The following is a 21093-nucleotide window of genomic DNA, read 5'->3' on the forward strand; positions in this document are numbered from 1 at the left end:
CCTTTGTTTGAAAACAGGCGTCTGCGGAGAAGACGTCCGCTCATCAGGCGGAAGTGTCCGAACTGAAGCAGAGCCTGGAACGAGCCGAGGAAGAACTTGACCGTGTGAGGAAGCAATTAGAGGAGAAGCAAGGTATGTTTAAACATTGTCTTGCATTAGGCAAGAATGAGTAATTGTGCCTATTGAAATGTATTTGTGTTGTACACCCTAGGAGTGAGTGCCGAATATGAGGCGTTGAAGAAGGCTGTGGATGATGCCAACGAGAAGGCTGCCGCCGAACAGGCGCTTCGTGAAAAACACGAGGCCAGGGTCATCACAGCTAAACGGGACCTCCAGGAGGCTGTGACGAAAAGTGAGAGCTTGGAGCAGAGTCTAGTAGGGAAAGAATACAAACATGCCCAAGCTCTCCAAGCTGCGGGAGATACTCGGGAAGAAGCTCGAGGTGCTGTACGGGACATTCAGGAGGCCCGGAAAGTTGCGGCTGGTAAGGCCTGTTGTATTCGTGGCCATAATTACATGATAGTGGGGAGAACTCTAAGTGACAAGCTGAATTCTTTAACTTTACAGGGGTGTTTGTGGATCTGCCTCGCAGCATATCAGATGCCGCCCAATTCTACCGTACCCAGGAGAGGCAGTCTGCGGAGAGGAGCTTCTGGTCGCAGTATTTGACGCCGAACTATCCGGTGCCTTTTATTGATCAGCTGAAGCAGCTGGTCGAACTGCAGCAGGCGGCCGAACTAGCCATGAAGGACTTGGTTGTCCGGCTGTGGCCTGCGGAGCCAATTCGAAGCAGTTACTTCAGACTCATGAAGCGGATTGTGGGCGCCTATCCTCGGCTTGACACTATCAAGCGATCAGTCTGTATAGAAGGTGCGTGCATGGCGTTTGCCCGTGCAAAAGTGCATTGGGGCAAGCTTGATGCGGAGAAGCTGATGAATGAGGGGCCATCGGAGGGTAAGGAGCACCGCAAGCCCGAACTGTACTATGAATGTGTACTGAAGGGGCCTGCCTTGCGGCGGATAAGTGCACCAAAGAAATTATGTTTCCCTAAGGGCATTCATACTGATATTTTTAATATGGGATAATGACGCTTTTATTATATATTGCCTGTTTTGTTTGAACATATGTTCTTCCTGTCTGGCTGTTTATTGTATGTAAATTCTGAGAGTTGCCCAGTCATCGGCTTCAGCCCCCAGGTAAAAAATACGGGGCTTTTCAGGATATATCTGAACACTATTTATCCCATGGTTGGGTCCTTTTAAGGAGGTGTTTCTCACCACGAACCAGGCAATCGGACTATAGGGCTTTACTATTCTCACTTAGCCATAGGAATTCGAGTATGGTCGGCGCAGCCCCTAGTGTTCGGAAGGCCGAACTAGGGGCTCTATTGGTGCCTGATCGGAAGACCGATCCGTCGCAATCTGCATTTATAGTGGCGTTATGCGGAATAAATATTTAATGATTTTGCAACCTCTCGAACAGCTGACCAGCTCTCACTGCATCATGACAGTCAGTTTTCGGCTTTCTCTACTGAGGTGCTCATCCAGCAGAACCGGGACACAATCGCAGTAGTTCTCCCAGCGCTACCTTAGCCGACAGAACGGAACGTAAGGTACCAAAACATGGGAGCCAGGCAAACCCAACCAATGACCCAAGACATGATTCGGAGCTGATGCATATAGTGCTATAAGTTCGGGGTGCCGAGCAACCGAGAAGGTGGTCGGACTTTATTGCCGTATTATGAAGCCCCTGGCACAACCGGGCGTAACAGAAGTGTGGCTGCCATTTTGTGGCAGAGAGGCGTCGATGCTAAGCGACGGCCGGTACGTGTTATTTAAGTCTATGCATTGTAGCAAGATAATATGGCTATGCATATGAGTGCGATTTATGATTATGAAAAGAGATGGTTTTTGGCGGAACCTGTGATGGCCGGACTGTAGGGGGCTGTTATTGGATCGAAAGTTTATCCGAACTGCCTTTTACCTGCATGGTCCTGTCCTTGTGTGTCCGGGCCGATTCCACACCGCCAGTCCTGTTCTTCATCAAAGTTAGTTTGTGAAAACAAATGCTTGGAGGTAGCCGAACGTCCTATTGTGGTTGGTCTAAAGGTTCCTGATCGGACCCTGGTGACCCCATCCGCTATGCCGTGAACCAGCGCAGACTCCTCAATTGGTGTCCGTATAGTTGGCTGTCATATCAAAATTTGTGATAGGGATGCACGACTTGCTACTCCGGTAGCTGTATGATTTCCGCTCTAGGGGCGGGGTTCGGCCTTGTACGTAGGCATGAGTATATCACCAGCGTTGGCCTAATGGTTTACCACGTGGAATCTAGTCAACGTGGTTCATCCCGTTAGCATATGGTGGGTTACCGTATGAGGGGAATGCGCCGATGGCGTGGAATTTTTTGGTTATCTGAAATCAACCGTTAGAGCGGTGGGCCAATGAACTTGGCGTTTGCACCTGACATCATGTAGAAGGTGTTATTTTTGGTTTCATACCCGCGGGGGCTTTATGTGTTATGGAGCCCCGGACTACTAGGTCTAGGGGTACGGCAATTGAATTGCTGTGGTTGGTGTGATAGGGGGCGATCGGCCGTATTGTTGTGCTCTAGGGGGGGGGTTTGGTGTCTCTTGACTAGACGCCTCCCTTCATTATATCTGGCACACGACCGGTCGCTTTGTTTTGAGGATCCGGCATTCTCTATTGATATGCTTTGCCGCCCTTCTAGGAGTACGGTGGATTTCGCATGGTTGATCAAGTATGTGGCTCGGGCTGGATAGGCTTGAGCTGCTTTTTGTCCATTGACCGTACTGGGAGTTACTAGGCTTAGCACCAGCTTCCTTGACTTGACGTTTATGACTGCTACGCCGAGGCTTTAGGATGCCTCGTCGTGTGTCCTTCTTACTATCTTGGACCATAGTTATGTGTGGACGTCGGGGTGTGTGCCTTGGGTTATCCTGCTCAGGTTGAGGTGGCCAGTTGTGCCGCGCGTACCCTGTGTCAGGGCGGTCGAGTCCGTATTTGTCGGTGGCCAGGATCTTGGTCCACCTATCCACGAGCAAATCTTGTTCAGCCTTAACCTGTTCTTGCTTCCTTTGCAGGCTCTTTGCCGTGGCCATGAGCCGTCGCTTAAAGTGAACTTGTTCCACTGGATCTTCAGGCACACCGAATTCGTCATTGCCGAGTCTTACCTCGTCTTCGGAGGGGAGTGTATAGTTGTCTCTCTCTGACTATCCCATCGTGACCGGTCCGGCCTGCTTGAAGGTAGGCTGATCGGGGTTGTATTCCTCTTCGGCACCATCCAAATTGCTTTCATCTCTGGGGCCAGTATTGCTGCAGCGGGGCTTGGAGTGGCGCCGATGGCGCCCATGCTTTGCTTTTCTCCCTGAGGGGTTATCCTCCATTGCCTCATTGCCGTTGGTTTTCTTCGGAGTGTCCACCATATATATATCGTATGAAGAGGTGGTTGTCCACCGCCCTATGAGCGGTGGCTCCTGTACTTCTCCTGCATCGTCGTCCATACCGTCGAAGTCTTCGGAGTCGAAGTCAAGCACGACGGTTAAATCATAGACCGTGGCAATGAAGTGGGTGGTGGGTGGTCAGCGAATTCCTTCGTCGCCTACTTCGCACTCAAGCCAGACATAGTTCGGCTCTGAGCCTCCTGCCAAAGAGAGAGACTTTAATGAGTTCAGCATGTCGCCAAAGGGCGAGTGCTGGAAGATATCCGCAGCGGTAAACTCCTTTACCGGAGCCCAACCTGGCTCGACTGGCTCGACGGTGTGCGCATCGGAACCAACAACCGGATACGAGTCCGGGGTCCGGAGTTACAGGATTCCTCAAAAGTGAGGCCTGTGTTCATCTCTGCCGCTGATGAGCGTGCAACTTGCGGGGCGGGGTTCTTCCACCCGTCCTTGGGCCATGCAGTCTGCTCCAGATTTAGGTCCGGGGCCACTGCAGGGGTGATATCACGAGCATTGTCCGACAGCAGGTCTAGGCCTTGCTCGTCGTGACTATTCGGTGCTCCTGACACAGGCCCGAATCTGTCTAAGATCAAGTCTCCGTGAATATCCGTCATGTAGTTCAAGTTTCCGTACCTGACCTAGCGGCCAGGGGTGTAGCTGTCGATCTGCTCTAGATGACCAAGCGAATTGGCCCGTAGTGCGAAGCCGCCGAACACAAAGATATGTCCGAGGAGAAAAGTCTCACCCTGGACCGTGTTGTTGGCGATTAGAGACGCCATCAGGCTGCAAAGCGACGACACATAGGAACTCTCAATGAAAGCACCAATGTCGGTGTCAAAACCAGCGGATCTCGGGTAGGGGGTCCCGATCTGTGCGTCTTAGGCTGATGGTAACAGGAAGCAAGGGACACAATGTTTACCCAGGTTCGGGCCCTCTCGACGGAGGTAAAACCCTACTTCCTGCTTGATTAATATTGAAGATATGAGTAGTACAAGAGTAGATCTACCACGAGATCGTAGAGGCTAAACCCTAGGAGCTAGGCTATGATGGTATGATTGTAATTGTGATCGGCCTTCTAAGGACCAGCCTCTCCGGTTTATATAGACACCGAAGAGGGCTAGGGTTTACATGGAGTCGATTATTAGGAAGGAAATACAATATCCGGATCGCCAAGCTTGTCCTCCACGCATAGGAGAGTCCCATCCGGACACGGGCCGAAGTCTTGAGTCTTGTATCTTCACGCTTCAATAGTCCGAACGATGTGTATAGTCCGGCTATCCGGATATCCCCTAATCCAGGACTCGCTCAGCCCGCGCCGCCGCCGCCTTCCGCCGGAGCTGCCGCGCCCTGGCCGGACTTCGTCGAGGTAGCCGCCGCCGCCGCGGCCGGTTTTCGTAAGAAAACCGTTCGGTTTTTTAGAACCTGTGGTTATTTTTTTGTTCTAGATCAGTTTTTTTCTCCTGGTTTAGTTATTTAGTGAACGCCCATTCGTACATTCATTTTAAAGAATGGCTTTCACTCATTAGCCGCAGACAGTGAATGTTCGTTCATTAGCCTGTTCGTTAGTTTTTCTTTTTTCCAGGGTATTTCCACGATTATTTTCGATCGTGATTTCTGCCCTGATTTTCCTTTTAGTTTATCTTTTCGCTTGTTTATCGGAATTAGGCGATTCAAGCTCCTAGATCTTCGTCTCGAAGCCCTCTTTGTGTTTAACCAACTTGAACAAGATTTTTCTACTGTAAAATTTGACTTATGTACAGATTAGTAAACGGAGCTTTTTTCTTTCGCAGTTTGAGTTTCGTTGCTTCGTTTGATTTGATTCTTGTTGCAAACCGGAGTTCTTAAGTTAAACTTTCTGGTTAGATCTTATTTGATTTTTACCCGTGCTTCTAGTTGAGTGCTTATTGTATGCTTGTTTGTTTGTGATAGAGCACCCGAAGTGCGAAGCGTGCTACTACGAGTCTCTAGGTTTCACGGATCAACAGCAAGGCAAGTAACACTTTGATCATACCTCTTTACTACCCAGTTTTATTGCATTAGATCAATCCTCAAACAATTGCATGGTTAGGATCTGATTAATATGTTGGTTTTGGGAAGTAGATGAGGTAGTACCCATTGTCCTGTTTATTATCAAACCTTTCCGAGTTACTTCTACGTTGCTTATATTGCTATGCTATGCTCATAGACGTGGTTTGCTTCGAGTGATTCATGACAGATGTGAGTATTGTTAATTAATGGTTGAATTCAGGTGGCCACTTAAATACACATCTGGGTGGATTGCTTGTGGCACCCTAGAGTACCTAGTGGTTGTCAAAGCACCTAGAGAACCCAGTGTTGTCCTAGGATATCCCGGAGTACCCGTGTGATCATCCTACGGTCCGGCACCCAGGCTCAAAGGGATCATAAGATTATTCACGCTAGAAACTTCCGTGTGCATCCACAAGCCAATATGGGCTCTGGCATAGTTGAGTAAGTTACGTGAAGCTCTTGAAGAGGTAGACTAGCAGATATAGGAGGTTGTAGGTGGTACTGTTTGTCCAGAGTAGAGAGTTAATGCTTCAGAAAGACTGTGTCTCGAATCTCCGACCATGGATGTATTCAAGTCTTGCGGGGAAAAGTGCGCAAACCTCTGCAGAGTGTATAAACTAATCATGGTTAGCCGTGTCCCCGGTTATGGACTTTTGAGTATCTAGTTCTTGGATTATCATGTTGATCTCATCACTCTAAATATAATTGATCGGATTTAATGGTGATGCTTAATTGGGATTGAGTTGGAGGAGCCTTCTCAATGTTTAACAACCACCATGATAGTTAAATAAAATTTATTCCTTTGTTGTAGGAAAAAATTGGCTTTATGCAAAACTCTTAACCATAGAGCTTTCCACTAGCCATATATGCATGTAGTGATAACATTTATTCTGTTCATTACTCTATGTGTTACATTTTCAGCATATTCCATGTGCTGACCCGTTTCGGGCTGCAACGTTCATGTTGCAAACTTTTAAGACGACGAGTAAGGTGCCATATGTCGTTGTCTTTCACTCAGTGATGCCGTTGGAGTTGATGGACTCACTTTATCTTCCAAGCCTTCTGCTGTTATCAGATTTAGATGGCCTTAAGCCATATGTATTGTAATAAGTTCTCTTTTGAGACATTCGATGTAATAAGTGTGTGATTGCTACTCTGTTATAAATCCTCGAGTACTGTGCATGTCAGCATTACCAATCCAGGGATGACACTGATGCATAGAGATCAGACTGTTTGAGGTCTGGTCGCTATAGTCTTGGTCTTGTTGCATGTAAACGGTAACATTTGCTTGATTCCTCGGCACTATGCGCCTATGTTTGCCTCCTTACCACCAAAGAGGAAACCTACCACTCTGCGCCCGCTGGCGCACACCTGGCCTTGGTTGCCATGGCTGGCGTCACCTCCACCTCATGAGGTGAGCGCTAGCAGGAATCTCTGCTCCTTAGCAGGCCACCTGGGGAGGCCGCTCCTTCCGGAGGTCTTGGTGCCATCCGCCACACAAGGCTTGGCCCCTCGTGAGGGTCTAGTCTTATCGATGCTGAAGATGGGTCGTACCGGGCAATCGATGGAGCCACGTCGTGGGCCACAGGAAGGCAAGCCTGGGTACCCTAGTTCCCAGAACGGGGGCCCACACCATACTTTCTCTACTTGGATCATATGCACATGTGATTGGAACTCTAGCAAGCATCCGCAACTACTAAAGATCATTAAGGTCATGAAATCCAACTGATGCTCTGTCTTCTGAACACAAAGTATAAATCATGTACTATCCCAGTGTCATCCAAGCAATTGGTTCATACTTTTTAACGCACTTCACCATTTTGACTTTCATGCAATACATGAGCGCAAGCCACGGGTATAGCACTATGGGTGGAATAGAATACGGGTAGGGGTAAACATAGAGAAGACTAAAAAGTAATAGAAAGTCTCACATCAATGCGGCTAACCGACGGGTATGGAGATGCCTATCAATTGATATCAACGCGAGGACTAGGGATTGCCATGCAACGAATGCACTTAGAGCTATTACTGTATGAAAGCTCAATATGAAACTAAGTGGGTATGCATCAAACTCTACTATGAAAAAATCCCACTAGTATATGAAAGTTACAACATAGGAGACTCTCTATGTGAAAATCATGCTGCTACTTTGAAGCACAAGTGTGGAGTTAGCATGCCCCTTCTTCTTCTTCTTCTGTTTTTTCTATTTTTTCCTTTTTTTTGGAGTCTCATCCCGACTTGTGGGGGCATCATAGTCTCCATCATCCTTTACTCATTGGGGCAATGCTCTAAAAATGAATAATGATGATAATTACACTTCTATTTACTTATAAATTAAAAAAATAATACAACTCGATACCTATAACAAAGTATGACTCTACATGAATGCCTCTGGCAGTGCTAGGATGTCAAATGATCTAGCGTAACATGTATAAAAATGATGAACGATGGCTGAGCCACAAATGCTATATCAGCTATATGATCATGCAAAGCAATATGACCATGAATGCTCAAGTTAAACGAGAGCGGTGGAAGTTGCATATCAATATAACTCGGAATGGCTATGGAAAGGCCATAATAGGTAGGTATGGTAGCTTTTTTGAGGAAGATACAATAAGGCTTATGTGTGATAGAGCATAACATATCACGGGGTTTGGATGCACCGACGAAGTTTGCACCACGTCTCGAGGTGAGAAAGGGCAATGCATAGTACCATAGAGGTAGCAAATTTCAGAAAGGTAAGAGTGCCTATAATCCATGGACCCACATTAGTCATAAATAACTCTTATACTTATTGCAGAAGTTTATTATCCCTCGAAGCAAAGTAATACTACGCATGCTCCTAGGGGGGAGGTTGGTAGGAGTCAACCATCACGCGCCCCCGACCTTCACACAAAGATAGACAATTAAGGATAAAGTGTACTCCATCTTCCCGGCATAATGAGAGACTATACCTACATGCTTCGGGAATCACAAACCTTAACACCAACATTATCATCTCTATATCGCAAAACTATTGCAAAACTATTGCAAGGAATCAAACCTATCATATTCAGTGATCCGCAAGTTTTATTTAGGATTTTATGACTAACCATGCAATTGACCAATTCCATTTGTCTGTCTGAATAGATATAAGTGAAGCTTGAGAGTTTAATTCTTTGTACAAAAGACCATGCTCTAACAAATATAAGTGACGCAAAAGGGCATTCCACGAACATCGGTTTTCTATGTGAAGAGAAATAGGCAATCCAAACTTCAAATGATATAAGGGAAGCGCATGAAGCATTCTATAAAGCCATACTCAAAAGATATAAGTGAAGTGCAATGCGCATTATATAAATCAACCATGGACTATCTCATACAATCATAAAAATTCTGGAAACTTATGACAACATAAAAATTTGTATAGCAATATTGCACAAAAAGTTCCAGAAACATTTGATGTTCCAGTAAAAAACAAAAATTCACACGCTATAGCAAAGTTTCTTTTTTTACAACGCACATACCAACAAGCAATGTAATCATCCTAAAGCCAAATCTTGGCACACAATTTTTTTTAATACAATTGATTTGTACAAGGGGATAATTATTTTTGCTGAAAAGTTTCTATAATTAAGATTCGCAAAGTTTCCATGGGCATGAACAAGGTTCAAGGCTAGCTCCCACTTTGAAAATGCTCGTCCCTCTCACTTTCACTTTTCCTTTTGTGAAGTTTTAAGTACCACTCTATATTTTTCTGTTTTTGAAGTTTGTAAAAGCACTCAACAAAATAATATGACTCTCTGAAACTTCCGGGTTGTCTCCCTGGTAGCGCTTTCTTTAAAGCCATTAAGCTAGGAATAAAGTGCTCAAGTAATGGTTCCACCTGGATCCCAAGGTATATCAAAGCCAATTTTAATTAACGATGATTTGTAAAATTAGCAGATAGCAAAAAGCAACATAAATCATGAAGTGACGACATCTAACTCTCTTCCTACGCATCGGCATGTCATAAAAGAACAATTCATGCACATCAAGTAAAGGCCAATACATAGCATAAGTAGTTTCTTGCAATTTTATCGTATTGGAAACATAAAGAGATGGAGATGTAGTTCCTCTCTCACAATAATTGTAACTAGGATCAGCAAGCACATGCATATTATATTAATCAAAATCATCATGTGAAATGGTAAAAGGAAACACATCAATGTAATCCTTAATAAGAGAAAACTTCTCCGACATAAGGCAGTTTGGAGAATTCAAAAACATAATAGGACTATCATGTGTGGGTGCAGTAGCAACAATTTCATTCTTAACATAAGGAACTATCACAAGTTCATCTCCATAAGCATAGTACATGTTGGCATCTTGGCCACAAGCATAGCAAGCATCATCCAAAAGGGATATTTCAAATGAATCAATGGTATCATAACAATTATCATAGCATTCATCATTTACTAAGAACAAAGAGAAATTAAAAAATGTATGAGTTGAAGAGTTACTCTCATCAGAAGGTGGGGACGGGTAGCTAATCAGTTCTTCCTCCCTTTGTTATTTGCTCTACTAGTCATCTTTTTCATTCAATTAGCTCATAATGTCATCAATTTCTTCTTCCGTAACTCCTGCAAAATATTAGTCTCTTCTTGGACAGTAGAGGAGTCCTCAACATATGGTCTAACATAGGAATTAGAAGCATAATTATCATAGCAATATTATAGTATGGCAAAATTTTCAGATTTGTAAAGAGTAGCATCATACTTTTCAATGAAAGAAGAAATTTCATAAGCACCCTTAAAAGCAACAAATTCTTCAATTTGTTGAATAACATAGTAATTATAAACACCCTTAGAATACAAAGATACGATTCCATTATCACTAAACTCAAATTGGTAATGAAGGTGTTTCTTAGGGTCTTCAGAATAACAACTAAAATCATAAAATTCACATAAATTCCAAGCATAGCATTGCATAGTATTAATTTGATGCCATAAAAGTCTACCTTTTGAGATAAGGGGTGTCACACATTACAAGCATGCTTATCTAATGATTTTCCCTCAACTAAGCTATTTGGGGTTTCAACATGAGCAAATAGGGCTCAAAGATGATCCAAGTAAAAAGCTTCAGTAGTGTGATAGATTTTGGGTGGTTCTTCAACCATTGATTTAGTAGGTACACCTAATTTTTTTGGTATTTTATGTTTCCTACCCATAACTAAAAATAGAAAACAAGAGCACAAAATAAAAACTACTCAGTGATAAAGAAAAGAAGCACAGACGAGAATATTCACCCCACGCTATTGCTCCCCGGCAACGGCACATGAAAAAGGTTTTGTTAACCACAAGTACAGGGGTCGTTTGTATCCTTCTTCGATAAATAAGAGTCTCAAACCCAACGAGGAGCTAAAGGTAGAACAAATATTCCTTCGAGTTCTATCGACCACTAATACAACTCTATGCGCACTTGACGTTTGCTTTACCTAAAACAAGTATGAAACTATTTTGCAAGAATAAAACTACGAGTACTTTGCGAGAATAAAACTATGAATAAATTGCAAAGTAATAAAAGTGGATAGCTTTTGTCAATAAGAAAGCCATTTGTCCCGAGGGAATCAATAACAAGTACCAGTAATCATTCTAGTAATTCTGTATGAGGGAGAGGCATGAGCTAACATACTTCCTCTACTTGGATCATCTATACTTACGATTGGAACTCTAGCAAGCATCCCCAACTATTATAGATCATTAAGGTCATGAAACCCAACCATAGCATTAAGTATCAAGTCCTCTTTATCCCATACGCAACAACCCACCTACTCGGGTTTAAGCTTCTGTCACTCTCGCAACCCACCATAAGATAATCATGAACGTATTGCGACACCCTACAGTAGGGATCCCTCACGTTTGCGCGAGACGGAGGGCACCGTAGGACAAAACTATAAATAAAATATACAACATACCAACCAAGATCACCATTAACCCACAGGACAAAACGGATCTACTCAAACAACATAGGATAGCCAAATATCATTGGGAAATATTATATGGACTTGAGCACCATGTTTAAGTATAGATTACAGTGGGGGGAAGATAGGTTGCACCGCTGCATAGAGGGGGAGAGAGTTGGTGTTGACGGTAGCAAGATTGTTGATGTAGATCGCCCTCATGATCCTTGCCCCGGCGGCACTCCGGCGCCACCGGGAGAGAGGGGGAGAGAGCCCCCCTCCTTCTTCTTCCTTGGCCTCCCCCCTACATGAGAGGAGGGTTCCCCCTCTTGTCCATGTCCTCACAGGTGGCGGAGGGGTGGGAGCCCCTTCGAGATTGGATCTCCCTCTCTGTTCTCTTCTGTTTCGCATTGCACAGATCTGGCCCTTCACGGTTTCTTAAATTCTCGGAGATCCGTAACTCAAATTGGGATGAAATTTTTACATGATTTTTTTCCATAAGTTTTGTTTCTTGTGCCAGAAGAAGGGCCCCAACGGACTTAAGGGAGGGCATAAGACACCTGGGTGTGCTAGGGGGTGCCCGACGCACCCTGGTGGGCTGTGGTCATTGTGGGCCCCCGTTTGCGTTGATTCCAAGTCCCAAAAATCACATATACTACAAAATAATTCTCCGTAAATTTTTATGGCGTTTGGACTTTGTTTGAAATGGATTTTCTACGAAACAAAAAAGATGCAACAAACAGGAACGGGTACTGGGCACTGGATCCATATGTTATTCCAAATAAATCATATAAAATGTTGCCAAAATTATGTAAAAGTTGAATAATATTGGCATAGAACAGTAAAAAATTATAGATACGACGAAAACATATCAACATCCTAAAGCTCAATTCATGCTTGTCCTCTAGTAGGTAAATGACAAAAAAGGTAATCTTTGATGTGGAATGCTACCTAGCCTAATCTTGATCATATGTCTAATCATGGCATGAATATTAAGACATGAGTGATTCACAGCAATAGTCTATAATTTGACATAAAGACATCAATATTCGGGCATCCCAACAAACAATCTTGTCTTTCAAAATATTAAATGCTAAAGAATGTTATCCCTTCAAAATCATATACCCTTGTCATGCTATGTCTTCCTAACACAAAGTATAAATCATTTACTATCCCGATATCATCCAAGCAATTGGTTCATACTTTTTAATGCGCTTCAACATTTTCACTCTCACGCAATACATGAGCGCAAGCCATGGATATAGCACTATGGGTGGAATAGAATACAGTGATAGGGGTAAACATAGAGAAGACAAAATAGTAAGAAAGTCTCACATCAACTCGCCTACCTGACGGGATATGGAGATGCCCATCAATTGATATCAATGTGAGGAGTAGGGATTGCCATGCAATGAATGCACTAAGAGCTATAAGTGTATGAAAGCTCAATATGAAACTAAGTCGTTATGCATCAAACTCTACTTTGAAAAAATCCCACTAGGATATGAAAGTGACAACATAGAAGACTCTCTATATGAAAACCATGGTGCTACTTTGAAGCACATGTGTGGAATTAGCATGCCCCTTCTTCTTCTTCTTTTATTTATTATTTTCCTTTTTTCTCTTTTTTCTGTTTTTCATTCCTTTTAGTCCAGAGTCTCATATCGAATTGTGGGGGATCATAGTCTCCATCATCCTTTCCTCATTGGGGCAATGCTATAAAATGAATAATGATGATCATCACACTTCTGTTTACTTATAAGTCAAAAGAAATAAAAATTACAATTCGATACGTATAATAAAGTATAACTCTATATGAATGCCTCTCGCAGTGCCAAGATGTGCAATGATCTAGCATAACATGTATAAAAATGATGAACGGTGGTTGAGCCACAAATGCTATGTCAGCTATATGATCATGGAAAGCAATATGACAATGAATGCTCAAGTCAAAAGGAAGTGGTGCAAGTTGCATGGCCATATATCTCAGAATGGGTATGGAAAGGACATAATAGGTAGGTATGGTGGCTGTTTTGAGGAACAATAAGGCTTATGTGTGATAGAGTGTATCATATCATGGGTATGCACCGGCGAAGTTTGCACCACGTCTCAAGGTGAGAAAGGGCAACGCACGATACCGTAGAAGCTAGCAAATTGTGGAAAGGTAAGCGTGCGTATAATCCATGGACCCACCTTAGTCATAAAGAACTCATATACTTATTGCAAAAGTTTATTAGCCCTCGAAGCAATGTAATACTACGGATGATCCTAGGGGGAGGTTGGTAGGAGTTAACTTTCGCACGCCCCCGACCTTCACACCAAAATAGACAATCAATGATAAATTGTGCTCCAACTTCCTAGCATAACGAGAGACTATACTTGTATGCTTCAGGAATCACAAACCATAACACCAATATCTAACTAAACACGATCATCCACTAGTGCCTCCATATTATCATCTCTATATCGCAAAACTATTGCAAGGAATCAAACATATAATATTCAATGATCTGCAAGTTTTATGTAGGATTTTATGTCAGGACCCCGATCCTAAGTCACACCGATCTAGCATGTAACACGTCATATCACTTTGCGGCCTCACGCACGGTATTCCCACGGGTGCCACCTTACCTGGCCTGGGACCGTTTGTGCCTTTTGGATCACGTATATGATTGTGTCGCTAGCATCCATATGGCAGAGAACCTGGGCTGACATGGCTAGTCATGAACCCAAAGTGGCACTAACTTACAGGGATAGGCATACATGACCCAGCAATGAATGTGTAGGTCTTCAGCGAGGGAATCCAGGCTGTAGCAGCTAGGCTAGCAGGATTCCGGAGAATCCGGGCTGTAGCAGGCTAATAGGACTCCTGTAGACACCGTGTGACATTTCCCCGAAGGGATAGACACAGGAACAAAGAAGGACACATGCCGGCCAGCCTAAGTGTTCTGGAGCAGTAGAAAGCTACCAGGGCTCAGTGGAAGCACTAGGACACAATTCCCGGCAAGAGAGGCTACTAAGGATAAACAACTAGATAGTCAGATCCCACACATGGCAATACACATTACACGTACGCATAACATGCAAGTATGTGTTGTACAACATGGCGTCACAACATAACTCAACAACTCATATAGATAAGGGCTCAGAAGAGCCATCATAGCATTTATTACAAACAGGGGTCACATGACCCAACTATCAGAGCATACAAGCAACAAGTGGAAGCATTACATGTCTAAGTACAGACATCTACAAATGAAAAAGGCTGAAGAGCCTGAGTATCTACAATATCCGATCAAGATCGTAGCCGAGGTACAAGCTACTTGTCGAAGTCCATGAGAACACTAGTAAGACCGAAGTCTCCGCTGCAAAAACATAAATAAACAACGTGAGTACAAAGGTACTCTACAAGACTTACATCAGATCCTACCATACATTCATTTGTATCAAGAGGGTAATGTGGGGTTTAGTTGCAGCAAGCTAGCTTTGACTCAGTGGCTATCTTGTTCTACGACTACGAGAAACTTCCTTGAGCTGAGATGGTGCACACGAGTCCACTAATCACCACACATTACACTACTATGGATTCATCCCCGTCTCCCTACAAGAAGGCCATCCATAGCACTCACACTTTTCTTGAGCATTTTAGAGTATCCACTTCAAGGTGTCTATGTACCACGTAAGCATCCACGAAGTCCATAACCGCGGACCCAGCTATTCGAATAGATCATGTTAACCCTGCAGGGGCGTACTTCTTCACACATGCTCTCGCCACTTACCGCCATGTACACGTCATGTATCTCGGAACCTTCAAGCGGAAGCCTGGCGAGGGTGTCGGCCACGACCAGACTAATCACACAAGACTCTAGTCCAGGTTTATCGCCTATTCGGGTTCTATGCGCAAGGGAGTCCGGTCGAGGTTTCCATCACGGCCCCAAACGATGTGTGCAGGGTTCCCAAGCCCACCATCCGGGTGCCACTCGGTACACCAGGCCACGTGTGCCTAGTCTGTCCCAAGCCCAGCCTGTCGTGTGCCACTTGGTAGAAAAATAACACTATCTACAAACACGAGAAACTAGTTGCGACTCCTGGACAGAGATCAAGTTGGTTAATAAGTTAGGAGGTCTTGGAGCGCCTGGAGCCCAATGTGTGGTAGTAACTAGTCATTGGATGACATACACAGAACTCAACGCTTAAGGACGGTTCCAGTGAGACAACCCACCATGTACTTCTACATGGCCTCTCACCGCTACCTTTACCAAATCGTATTCACACACTTAACTCTCAGCATCAGAACATAGCACTTCACTCCAATTCATTCCCAATGAATCAGACCTGACACACTCTATGCAATAGCAGTCATCGCATGGTAGGAACATAACAATGGCTTCAGTCAACTCCTACATATACTAGTGGGTTTCAACTATTTACTATGGCAATGACAGGTCATGCAGAGGAATGGATTCAACTACCGCAACACAAAGTAGCAGTTGAATCCTTGTTGTCCTAATGCAATAATAGAGAGCAGGAGCGAGAGAGTAGGATTGTATCAGAATGAACAATGGGGTTTGCTTGCCTGGTAGATCAACAGAGGGGGCACTGCTTCACAGACAGGTACTCTCGAGCACTCTCCGGAGCAGGACCTATCAAGAAGGAACGGTGTCGATAATGAATACACAAGCATATGCAAGAATATGATGCATGAACATGGCATGAAGATGTGATGTTGTTAGAGCTAATGCAACTAGCATTCAATTGGTTGAAGTCCATTTGAACCAAGAGTTCAAATGCAACTCCAAGTTAAGTCTTTATAAATGCCATTTACATGTTTTCACTTATACAGTAATTATAAGTTGGTTTGTCATGCATGAAACTAGTACAAATGGATAGATTGAATTTTTCTAATAATTTTTCATATATAAATTATTTCAATGTGAGCTACGGTTGAATTTCTATGATATTTTGAAGTTTATATCATTTTCTGGATTTTCCTGATTTATTTTAAAACCAGAAAATGAATAAGATTGTCAGCATTGCGCCATGCTTGAGTCAGCAAGTCAACAACGCTGACTGGGTAAAACCTGACATGTGGGTACCAAGTGTCAGTGATTGTGGCTAATCCTAAATTAAATTAAACCTAAATTGGTTTAGTTCACAGGGCTGGCCCGACGCGTCAGTGACCCAGGGTGGTCAAACCCTTGTCAGACGGGGTCAAACCCAGTCAATCAGGGCTAACCCCACTAGCAACTCGATGTCGGCGAGGCCAGACACGGCGGTGGGCTGCTGGATTGCATCTCCGGCGACCAAATGGGCGGCGGAGACCATCTCCAAGGAGCTGGTGCTCGCATGCATCCACTGGTGCCCTCCATTTCACCAGAGATAGCCTAGATCGACGGTGGCGACCACTTGGGCGGCGGCCGGAGTTCGATGGGGAGGGGAGAAGGGGCTATGGGGCACGGCAGGGGCCGGGGTTGGTCACGTTCGTCTCCTGGAGATGTACTGACCATGGTGGAATGCTCGGTTGCAGGCTCCCGTAGGTGTGGCTGCGATGGTGACATGGCCGACAGCGAGGTGCTTCGGCCGCGGTGGGGGAGGGAGCTACGGCGCGAGAAGGGATGAACGGAGCAGAAGCTCACAACAAACTCAACGGGCTTGACGACGAGCTCGGGGATGCTCTAGAGACGATTGAGGGAATCCTGGATTAGGGGGTATCCGGAAAGCCGGACTATATACTTTGGCCGGACTGTTGGACCATGAAGATACAAGACTCAAGACTTCGTCCCGTGTCCGGATGGGACTCTCCTTGGCGTGGAAGGCAAGCTTGGCGAGTTATTATATTTCCTTCCTTGTAACCGACTCCATGTAAACCCTAGCCCTCTCCGGTGTCTATATAAACCGGAGAGTTTAGTCCATTTGAGGACAATCACAACATTCATAATCATCATAGGCTAGCTTCTAGGGTTTAGCCTTTACGATCTTGTGGTAGATCAACTCTTGTAACACTCATATCATCAATATCAATCAAGCAGGAAGTAGGGTTTTACCTCCATCGAGAGGGCCCGAACCTGGGTAAACATTGTGTCCCTTACCTCCTATTACCATTAGCCTTAGACGCACAGATCGGGACCCCCTAACAGAGATCCGCCGATTTTGACACCGACATTGGTGCTTTCATTGAGAGTTCCTCTGTGCCGTCGCTGCAAGGCTCGATGTCCCGTCTCGTTGTCAAGGACAACATCACCTCTGGGGGAGCTCTAGCTGTAGGCCAAACTCTCCTGCTAGGTGGCTTCATCATGGCCGCCAAATCGGCCGTCGCGCCGACGATGACCTCTCGGGTCATCACGAGTAGCCTCCACGTCAATTCGGAACTTGCTGAACAGATGGATCCAATAGAGCTCTCCTTCATTAATGAGCTCTTAGATCGCATCGCCGCTTTGGGAGTCGCTACAGACTATGACCGGATTGGGCTTAAACCCGACCAGAGGGATATTAAATCCCCGCCGGTCACCCACGAAGTAGCGGTAGTGGAGGAGCCACATATGGACTGTCCCTCTATTCTGAGGACGAACTATGTCCAGATCACTGAGCTCTCTGAGCCGGATACCCGTCCGCGGGAGGAAACGACCCAGATCTTGAGCCTAGAATGGGGAAAAGGGTCGGAGAAATCGGGCAACATCCCGGAACCCGAGCCGCCGAGCCCGAGAGTTCCCCTGGCCCAGGGCGTTAGACCGGATCAGAATCTAGATTCAACTACACCCACCCACCCGGACTTAAACCGTCTCTCCCATATCAGACAAGAGCTACAAGAGACAGTAAATCGCTACTGGGCCAGATTCCTCCTTGTGATAAACAAGGTGAAGGACTGTCGCGAGGAGGACGCAATTTCAATTTTTTGCAAAAAATGCACGAACAAAGGAATCCTTATTGCTATAAGTCAACATGACATAGTGCACTTTGCTGACTTAGCAGCCCTAGTACAGAAGTACTGTGTGATGGAAAGTACCTGGAAATCCCAAACAGAATTTTGGGATAGTCCGGCTCTCACCAAAACCTTTGTCCGAACTAAACGGGCGAACACTCGTAAGTCAGCCGATCCAATCACCAAGAAACCGAAGGCCACCCCAGGGCGTGGAACTGTATTGGAAGAATGGCTCAATGGGCCATGCAAACTCCACAGCTCGCCTGACACTACACCAACACATAGCCTTAGAGCATGTTGGATACTCTGGCAGGTAGCAAAAAGTGGTGAGGATCTTCTTGTAAGCCATAAAGCAGAACAACATCCCGCCAAAGAAAACAATATGGTACTGACAGTCTTCGAGACTTTCGCCCCAAATAATAGGCGCAAGCGAGCGCATCGAAATCTCGCCGAAATTTACCACGTGGCAAAAATAAACCCGTGGAACGACACTGCCATAACTTTCAGTGCCAGCGACGAACCCCAATTCCAGACAGTCCGGGCACCTGCCGCATTGGTCCTTAGCCCAATCGTGGGCGGCTTTCGGCTCACTAAAGTACTCATGGACGGCGGAGGTCGACTAAACTTGATCTATGAAGAAACACTTAGCAAAATGGAAATGGACAAAACACACATTGAGCAGAGTGGCAGAACCTTTAGGTGAATCATCCCTAGTCGGGAGGCATGGTGTGCGGGAAAAATCACACTCGATGTAGTATTCGGCACCCGGGAGAATTACAGGTCCGAAGAAATCACATTCCAAGTGGCTCCTTTCAGCAGCGGATACCACGCCCTTTTTGGGCGGGACGCATGTGCAAGCTTTCAAGCTATACCCCGTTATGGATACATGAAGCTTAAAATGCCCAGACCCAACGAAATCATCACCCTAGCCAGTGACACAGATGTTGCACTCCGCGCTGAAAATAAAACTGCAGCAATTGCCCTCGAGGCATTATCTGAAGCCCTAGCGGCCGAAGAACTAAGAATGTTGCACACCACAGTGGACAGGGATGACGTGATACTCAACAAATGACCCAAGTCCACATCATTTAAACCCGCAGACGAGATTGTCAAATTCTAGGTCCATCCAACGGACCCCACGAAGACAGCTTCTATTGGGACACAGTTGAGCCCCACAATGGATGCTGCACTACGCGAATTCGTACGCGAGAATTGGGACATTTTTGCCTGGCATTCTTCTGACATGACGGGCATCCCACGCGAGCTGGCCGAACATAGCCTCAACATACTGAAAGGATACAAGCCAGTCAAATAGATTTTTAGGCGCTTCTCAGAGGCTAAACGGCAAGCGATGGGAGAAGAGTTAGCCAAGCTACTTGAGGCCGGATTCATCAAAGATATCAAGCATCGGGACTGGCTGGCAAACCTGGTAATGGTACCGAAGAAGGACAAATCCTGGCGCCTATGCGTCGACTTCAAAGACCTCAACAAGGCTTGCCCCAAAGATCCCTTCCCCCTCCCTCACATCGACCAAATCATCGACGCCACCGCAGGACACGACTTACTGTGTTTCCTTGATGCATACTCCGGATACCATCAAACAAAAATGGCAGAGTCCGACCAAGCTGCAACGGCCTTCATAACACCATATGGTCCTTTCTGCTTCAACACTATGCCTTTCGGGCTTAAAAACGCCGGTGCAACCTATCAACGCATGATTCAAACATGCCTGGAGAAGCAAATCGGCAAAACAGTCGAGGCATACGTGTATGACTGGTCATAAAAACAAGACACGTCGAAACCCTAATAGATGATTTGAGGCTTACATTCGATAACCTCCGGACATAGGACATCAAGCTAACCCCGGAAAAATGTGTTTTCGGTGTGCCCTCCAGAAAGCTGCTCGGGTTCATTCTTTCCAATAGAGGAATTGAAGCGAATCCGGCAAAAATCCGAGCTCTATCGCAGTTGGCTATCCCAACAGACCTCAAGCATATCCAGAAACTAGCTAGGTGCGTGGCTGCCCTAAGCCGTTTTATCTCCCGATTGGGAGAAAAGGCATTACCTCTTTACCGCCTTCTTCGGCGCACCGAACACTTCATGTGGACGGATGCAGCCAAGGCCGGGCTAGACGAAATAAACACCTTATTGGCCAGTAATCCAGTCCTAACAGCGCCAAATATTGGTGAACCTATGCTATTGTACATAGCTGCAACACATCAAGTTGTAAGCGCAGTCCTCGTCGTCGAACGAGAGGATGGCAGATACAAATTCCCGCTCCAAAAGCCGGTATATTACGTATCCACGGTCCTCACCCCATGCAAATCCCGATACCCACACTATCAAAAGATAGCATACGCGGTCTTCATGGCATCCCGGAAGCTACAACACTACTTCCAAGAGTGTTCGATCACGGTGGCCTCCGAAGTACCACTCGATGACATAATAAACAACCGCGACGCTACAGGCCGAATTGCTAAATGGGCCATCGAGCTCCTTCCGTTCGACATAACATACAAACCATGGTGGGACATTAAGTCGCAAGTACTTGCTGACTTTGTCGCTGAATGGACAGAAGCCGAACTCCCTAAAGAGTACGGCGCGTACTGCAACTAGATCATGCACTTCGACGGCTCTAAAATGCTGGCCGAATTGGGAGCAGGTGTAGTCCTGATGTCTCCCACCGAATACACGGTCCAATACGTACTCCAAATATTATACAGAGACTCCAACAACGCAGCCGAATATGAGGCTCTGTTGCAT

This window comes from Triticum aestivum, chromosome 7B (genome assembly GCF_018294505.1).
Source record: "Triticum aestivum cultivar Chinese Spring chromosome 7B, IWGSC CS RefSeq v2.1, whole genome shotgun sequence".
Taxonomy (NCBI): Eukaryota; Viridiplantae; Streptophyta; class Magnoliopsida; order Poales; family Poaceae; genus Triticum; species Triticum aestivum.